Raw genomic sequence first — 8536 nt, 5'->3', positions numbered from 1 at the left:
AACTTTATTAACTTCAACCAACAAGTATGTCATGCAATAGTCCATACTTTATACTAACCATAGGAACAAAATATTTAAGCACTATTTAATTATTTTGCTCAATATAATTCACCAAAAATGGCACTTTAATCATGGTTCAAGTGTTTACCGACTTAACGAAAAGGGTTGATTTTAATTTCCAATTTGCTTTTTGAGCTCCCAAGAACACTGGTTAACAACATTCGTTTTCAAAAATTAAAGTTGCATTTTCAAAAATTAAAGTATTATACTCAAGTTATATTTTATTTTTGTTTATATAAATTGTTTTTCATGCCAAACAATTAGAATGACTTATCCCATTTGCCTTGTTAGGATTTTCATTAGCACTTTTATGCACTAAGTAAGTTAACTTGGTTATTTAGTTGAGTCCACAAAAGTGAGTCACATAGGATTCGCTTATCATTTCATGTGTGTTTTAAATTTTTAAAATCCAAAAACTTGTTTGGCTAATCTCCCTTAGGCCTCAATCACGGTGCTAAGCAAGCTCGTAACACCAGGGGTGTTACAGTTTTGACCTTCTGACAAACTACGTTGATGATCCTAAAGCATTACTTAAGAGGACTAAGGCTAAACTCAAGAAAGTTTCAGCTTTAGATTCGGAAGACAACCGGATAAGGCAAAGCTTAACACCAGAATTTGAAGCCATGGCTGACAAGACTCTCCATGAATTCTCTGCTCCAACTACCGCCAACATCCATACAGGACCAGCAGTTAACATTGGACACAATAGATTCGAGCTCAAGCCAACTCTCATCAACATGATGCAAGCTAGCCAATTTTGTGGAAAGGCACATGAGGATGCAAGTGCACATCTCCAACACTTCCTATAAATCTGTAGCACTTTCACTATCAAAGGAGTGACCAGAGATGCCATACTACTTCGCCTCCTCCCCTTCTCACTCTTGGGGAAGGCAAAGCAGTGGTTCTACACCAACAAAGATAGAAACACCACATGGGATAACTGCTCCACTGCCTTCCTAGCAAAGTTCTTTTCCACAAGCAAGACCAAAGCTCTGCGTGGGAGAATTTCTAGTTTTCAGCAGCAATATGACAAATATGTCCCTGAGGCATGGGAACGCTTTCAAGATTACATATCAGAATGTCCTCATCATGGGATGGAGAATTGGCTACTCATGCAGACATTCTACCATGGGTTGACCAACAGCACTCGTGAGACGTTGCTGCTGGAGGTGCATTCTAGTCACTTACACTTCTGGCTGCAACAACTCTAGTGAAGAAGATGGCCTCCAACCAAGGTTGGAATAAAGAACATGTTCAGACCCGCAAGAGAGGTGGAGGTATGTATCAACTCAAGGAGGTAGACATGTTGTCTGCCAAGATGGACCTACTGATGAAGAAGCTCAAAGACCGAGCTAATGAGAAGCAAGAAGTCATGCACATTCATGATTCCCACACGACATGTGAAGTATGTGGAAACACTAGGCATTCAGGGAATAGTTGTCCTGAAACCCAAGAGGATGTGAACTTTGTCAACAACAACAACTACTATCGTCCTCAATAGAATCTAGGATGGAACCAGCAACAGAGGACAAACTACCAAGGTAACTATCAAGGTAATAATTATAATAATTTCAATCGGCCATCCCTGAGAGAATTAATTGCTAGCCAATTGAAACTTATGGAAGGAATATCTAAGAAGGTAGCTACCAATGATAAAATACTAGAGAACATAAATAATAGAATGGATAGCTTTGCTTCTGCCACTAAAAAGTAGCATAACTTTACTAAAATGATAGAATCACAAATAGCTCAGCTGGCGACTGCTGTTCATCCATCCAACAAAGGTAAGATTCTAGGACAGCTAGAAGATCTAGAAACTACAAATCTTGTCGATATTCACAATGCAGCTTACTACTACACGCAACCATCAGAGGGAAGGTGGATAGATTACACCCTACCCGACAAGAAATGTGATCTAGGGAGACCTGTCATCTCTATCACCATTGGACCCCACATCTTCTAGGAAGTTATCTGTGACTTCGGAGCAAGTGTCAATATCATGCCTAAGGTAATTTATGAGAAGATTTTAGGAGATCCTTTGTTGTACACAAATATGCGTTTGCAGCTTGCAGATCAGTCACTCTGCAACCCCAAGGGAGTTTTTGAATGTGTCATCATATGAGTAGGACAATCATACATTCCCGTAGACTTTGTGGTTTTGAAAACAGGTGGAGATGAAAGGGCACATATCATCTTGGGCTAGCCTTTCCTAAGCACCATGAAAGCCATCATCTATGCGGATAGTGCCAAGATATGTTTTACAATCAAGGACAAGAAGGAGAAGTTCTCATTCTAGAACCACATCTTGAAATCTCCTAGTCATCCACAAAAGGCATACCTGCTCGAAGAAACAACGGTGAGCAAGAAGAAGAACAATCGGAGGAGGAGGAAGAACAAGACTAGGCAGCCACAGGAAGAAACAGTTAACATGATCAACACACTCCGATCTGAGTACAACCACCTCCTCGCTTCACCCTTCCTTGCCAAGAAGGACGATCCTGGCATACCAATGATCGAGTGTACCATTGGACAAAGAATTTTCCATAAGACCTTCTGCAACATTAGATCGGGTGTCAATATAATGTCAAAGGTAATGTATGAATATTTATTCGATAATGAACCTTTGTTCCCTACATACATGCAGTTGCAGATGGCAGATCAAATAATATGATTTCTCGAGGGAATAGCAAGGGACATCATGGTCAGGATACAAGATCATTATGCCCCTGCTGACTTCATTGTTCTAGGCATGGGAGAAGAAGAAGACGATACACCCATCATCCTTGGAAGACCGTTCCTCAACACTACCTATGCAATCATCTACGTTGGATCTGGATAAGTCCACTTCTAATTCTCAGGAGAAAAGGTACGTTGTTATTTCAATAGTTATACCACTTATGAATAGCTGAAGAAAAGCCGCTCTAGGAGGAGATGTCGATCATCCCAATGTCAAAGGAACCAACCCCAGTGGAATGAATGGGAGGAAGGTGAAGAACCTGAAGCACCTATGAAAGATGAACCTACTCCGACAAAGTCAAACCCATAGTCCAAGCAGGTATGGAAAGAGAAGGTAACATCATCATCAGAATCACCATCACAAGAAGTGCAGCCATCTAAGTCTCCATTGCTATGACCGAATGAGGCACCTGAAGAATAAAGGATTCTCTCTAGTCAAGTCCTATTTGGAGGACTTAAAAATCTGAACCCTCGCCGTGAGGTAATATCGGTAGTTATCCATATCTACTTTCTCGCATTGCATGAATTACTTTTCACTTTAGCATATTTACTTTTCTGCATTTGTCTTGCATTAACAAAAGAAAAATAAAAAGTTTCATTATTGCATATCATCATCACATTGTAAAATCTTAAGCCCCATGTGAGTATTTTTTATGGTGTATAAACACCCACGAAAATATTCATTGTGGTGGCATAAAAATTAAAAATACCATGCATCCATATTTTCTTTTCTACATTATAAAAATAAGAAAATCTAAAAACAATTAAATAGACTTCCTGCTAGAACTTGCCAATTAGAAAATCTATCTAAACCCATAAGAATGGCTAATTCTTAGACGACTTACCACTAACCACTTATCCTAATCCAAGCCACGAGTTTTGGTGTTTTTGTTGGGGTATTTTGTAGGATGGCACATATGACCAAGAGCAATGCCACCCGTTGTTTTCATTCACCCGAAGTACATCTTCCTAAATTACTACTACACTCGCTACATAAGGGAACCAACTTCTAGATGGATGAGAAAGACTTCGGCTGGTAGACCCGCTCTAAGAAAGACCATGACAACATCTAGCTTGGGGGAGAAGCATCCCCATATATCTAGATAACTATTTCTTTCCTTTTGGTTTTATTATTATTATGTTTGCTTCATGTTAGTTAAAAATAAAAAGGAGCATAACAAACTAAAACCAAATAAAAATTTATCCTAGTTAGTTATATATATTAGTAAGGTGTGATCTTAAATCTTGAAAACAATATAAAGGTGTGCTTAGATTTCTTTGAGTTTGATTTTTAAGAGCAGAATAAATAAAATGGACTCTAAGGATAATCTCTTGTGGTGGAAATGATGAATAGTTGCTCTATCGTAATTCCTTTCAAGTACCAAGTTTTCAGCCTTGAATTCTCCCAGGTTTTGGATACGACTGTTTTGATATAAGAATTTGCTCTAAACTTGAAACTCATGGATAGCATATGCTTGATCTAAGTCTAGGTAATTGATGGATATGATATGAGAAGGTCTTAGCTCGATTTATCTTGTTCCAAGTGAAACTAGAGTTCTAGAGATTTATCTTTTGAAAAACATAAAAATTCTACACGATGAGTTTCTTGTATGACAAAGCTTGAATTCCTACCAGAGCCAGATATGATATTTAGATTAGGAAAACTTCCACTCATATGTGCTGCTTGTTTTGCATTGAGTTCAGTCAAGCTTTGTTGATACTTTATGAGAGGTTTGTCATGCTCTTAGAATCAAGATCACGTACACACCACCCACATATGACTACTCCTATACTGAGGGTAGGCGCAAAAACATGTCATTCCATCTAAATCAACCTAAAAATGTTTTACTCTTACACTGGGAGTGAACATCAAAAATATACCCTATAGGATATCCACCAAATAAATGCTCTAAGTTCTTGTTACTATCTCTCAAAGTTTTGTTGCACAAAAGAAGCATGGGCTATGCAAAAGTTATTCATAGAAAGAAAAGAGAAAAGTGTTGAAAAATGGACAAGTGTCTGAGATAACTAAAACAATGGTTACTCAGATGTCCGCCTGAAAAAAAGAGAAAGAGATAAATAAGATAGCCCATGTTTTCTTACAAAATTGTTTCTAAGTTTCAAAAAGAGAGATATGTTTTTAAGGAGCATAGTAGAATTAGGTTCTCCACCATATATATCCACCATACATCCATACACATGCACATCTTGATTTGATTGTATGACTCAACTCTCTTTGGATCTGAGGTTTGACTTTACAATATATGTATTGCAAGTATGCTCTTTCATGCTTTCTCCACTCCTATGAGCTCCACATAAGCTTTAGTTGTAGGAAGAGAAAGGCATAACATCATTATTGCCTTGGTGAGGATCCACAAATACCACATATATTGAGAAACTTGAGGGTCATACAATGGAAGCTCTGAGTTTTATTTTGAAAATCTATGAAAAACTCTGGAGTAATGGTTGAGCAAAGAGCTTGAGACATAGTGCTTGACTTGATTGTTCTATCTTTCAATTGCTTAAGACCCAAGTGAAGGCTAAGAAGCCCCATGGTTGAAGGTAATACGGGTAAGTTTGAATGTTAGATCAGTTTATTCTAATCCGGAGGAGAATTCTTGTTTGAACACATGTGTACTTTTGAGGAGTGAAAGCATTGAAGCAACTCCTGATCCTTTTTGCTGAAGTTTAGCTTTGCTAATGGACTAGCAAAGGTTAAGCTTGAGAGAGCTTGTAGACGGTAGTTAACAACCATTATAACTATCAATAAAACATGTATAAGGGCATAAATATGATCACCAACAAAGGTCTAGGGGTTTAAACTAACAAATTCCCTGAGTTTTGGTGAATCTAGGATTTCTGTAGGGTTTATCTAGAAACCATCAAGGTGGACCTACATGTCAGATTTAATTGCGCTTATTCACCATGAAACAGACACTAGAAGGTTCTAGAGGACACCATGCTAAGGCAGAGAGCGAGGGGTAGCCAGGTGGGGCCCCACCTACAGGCCGTCCAGCCTCTAGGGTCCATCGTTAGCCTCTGCAAAGCAATGTCGGTTCTCTACCTCTTCCTAGGTTGCATCTACACTGTTATTTAAGTCAGTTTGATCTAAGGGCTCACGTTGGACACTCTAGGCTATATATACCAGCCCCTGGCACCCCCCTAAGGCAATAAGTCATTTAAGAAGACAGAAACCCTAATCATCCTCAAAGCTCCAGCAATTCTAGGGCATAGCTAGTTAGGCTAGGTTTAGAGGGAGGCAAGCAGGCTTCGCTTGGATTCCCGATCGTGTCAAGAGTGTGGTTTGGTATAATTCTTGTACCCCCTCTCTTTTGTATCTCTATTATTTTTATATGCTTGCTACAATTGTTATGACATTATTAGTATTCATCTCATTTATGTTCTTCAATATAATGTTCATCGTCTACTTTGATTATATAGTTGGTATAGCTAGTTTATCATCATGTTCGTGCATAAGTTCGTATAGAGCTCACCCTAAGGTACCATGGGTGGGTGGTCAACATTGTGTAAGCGTGGTGCTTATACGTTGTTTACCTACGGATACACCCTATATTCTAGGTCATGTGGTAGATCGCAGACATGACACTCCCGTTGAGTCCTTTATAGTCCACTCCCCGATGTAGGTAGCACGTAGGATCTAGTTACGAAGGGAGACAAGCTCTATTCTTAATCTCCCTTATTAATATCCCCTATGTGTAGATATGAAGATGATCTTAGCAATGACTACTAGGTGTAATTGCACTAATCAATGTATGCTTTGACTTGTAAATAAGAATGATTTAGGAATTTTATTCCTCTAATATTCTATCTGACCATGTTAATGTCATAGAAAGGAGTACTCTGAGTGATTTATCATTATCATTATCATTGATCAATACTTATCATAGATATATCTTATCCTATGACTTACCCCTGTTATGACTAGAATATTGGTTATGGTTTACTTCTGCATCAATAGTATAATTTATTAATACATGTCCATGCTAGACCTTCCCTGTGGTAAAAATATAAATAACGATACCTAAAATACTCTCGGGTGAAGTGCTACAATGGTATAATTATATGTGCGCTTGTAGATTCCTTTTCATTCATATCTATTTATTTTTACTAGTCACATAAAATGATAAAGAACTTCTTAGTATTATTCTTGTAGTAATGCTAGGCAGCATCCATAAACATCTCTGGCATCATCATTAGGGATGACAACCTAGTACAAGTAATTCTAAGAGATGTAGGCATATAATAGGTGGCTACTAAAACAAGTGACAAGTTAATAAATATCAATAAGCATTTCTGGTGCCGTTGCTAGAGACAGAATTAAAACTCTGTTCTTATTAGCGATGCTAAGGAATGTCAACAGTCGGCAAGGCCTTGCCTCGACCCCCTCTGCACCGTCTGCACCACTGCACGCCCAGGCCCTTCGGAGGGCATCCCCACTATAGACGAGAGCAGAGGAAGGCCAACGAGTGCTAGCGCTACATGAGGTAGAATCCATGGAGTCCACGGCGTGCCTAGGAGGTAGGGCAAGGCGCTCCACCATGGGTGGTCGCCCTGGAGCCACCCTCCCAGGTAGCGTCGTGGAGCAAGTCCCACCACCTCATGTAGTTGTGGTGGTCGCCTCACCAGAATCCTTCCACTCTCATGGGAGCGATTGCCCAGCAGAGGAGGCGAGGCACACTTAGAGAGGGGCGTCACACTTCATCATCACCATGGCTGGTAGGAGTTGGATCTAAGAGGAAGAAAAGAAGGAACTGGGGAAGGGATAGAGGCATCGTGCGCCCCTGGGGGCTCCCCTTTATAGCCCCAATCGATGCGCTGTGAGTGGCTCCGGGCCCTCTGATCAGCCATCGACACCTAAAGGGGCCTCGAGGGGCCAGCCACTTGCCCCTTCAATCCCCACAATGCGCCTAGAGCGGTTGCATGATGGTGGCCACATAGTAAAGGTGGAGTTAGGGAGGGCATTGACAATGAGTCAAGTCCCTGCTCCACTTTCCACCAAGCGTGCCGCCCACTCTGCGCATGTCTTCTCCTAGGACTTGAGGGGATCTGACTCCCCTTGAGCCCAGTGGCTGTCATTAATGGCCCAAATCCACGCACACCAAGTGTAGTGGCATCTCCTCTGCCAGATCTGCTCCTTGTGGCCTGACGTCGCATCTCCTAGACGAAGTGGGACGGCGCGGGAGTGCACACCATAACTCCTCCGGCAGGCGCAGTAGCCTAGGCACCATCAAGTGCCTGTGTGAGACGTTATAGGGTGAGGCGTGTCTAAAAACTGCCTTGCCCGCTAACAAGATGGCCCCACGATGGCCTTGGGGGCTATGCCAACTGTCCAGATGGAGAATTCGGCCCCTCGGTCGATGGGCGCTGGGCAGCACGCCCCCAAAACCAACCAACTCTCTAGAGTTGGGTCAGGAGCCACTGAGCAGTGGTCCCAACGGGGGCTCCCGTCAGGTTCAGCGCGCTCCCCATACCCCGACCTATGACTACCATAGCCCCTAGAAGGGCTTGGAGCATCGGGTGGTCAGGTGGCCCCAAGCTAGAGCCCACACGCTATCGATCACCTGACACATGGTAGGCCTAGATTAGAAAGGAGGGTACCCTTGAGCCCAAGGTCAGCAACTCTCAGACGAGTTTGCTAAACCCTCGCTCGGGCCATAGACTTGCGCAACATGGATCAAGAAAAGGGGTCAACACCACTATCGCTCGGCTTCGATAGCCG

At 41.5% G+C, this 8536-nt stretch overlaps 1 non-coding gene across 1 annotated transcript; it reads right to left on the bottom strand.

Annotated features, from left to right (window-relative positions):
* Nucleotides 1-1047: 1047 nt before the first annotated feature.
* On the bottom strand, nt 1048-1156 carry LOC136490537 (small nucleolar RNA R71). The gene has a single exon (XR_010767816.1). It is a non-coding gene; the product is annotated as a small nucleolar RNA R71 (small nucleolar RNA).
* Between the last annotated feature and the right edge of the window lie 7380 nt (nt 1157-8536).

The sequence above is a fragment of the Miscanthus floridulus genome, chromosome 10 (assembly GCF_019320115.1).
Source record: "Miscanthus floridulus cultivar M001 chromosome 10, ASM1932011v1, whole genome shotgun sequence".
Classification (NCBI taxonomy): Eukaryota; Viridiplantae; Streptophyta; class Magnoliopsida; order Poales; family Poaceae; genus Miscanthus; species Miscanthus floridulus.
This window is presented reverse-complemented; position numbering and strand designations above follow the sequence as displayed.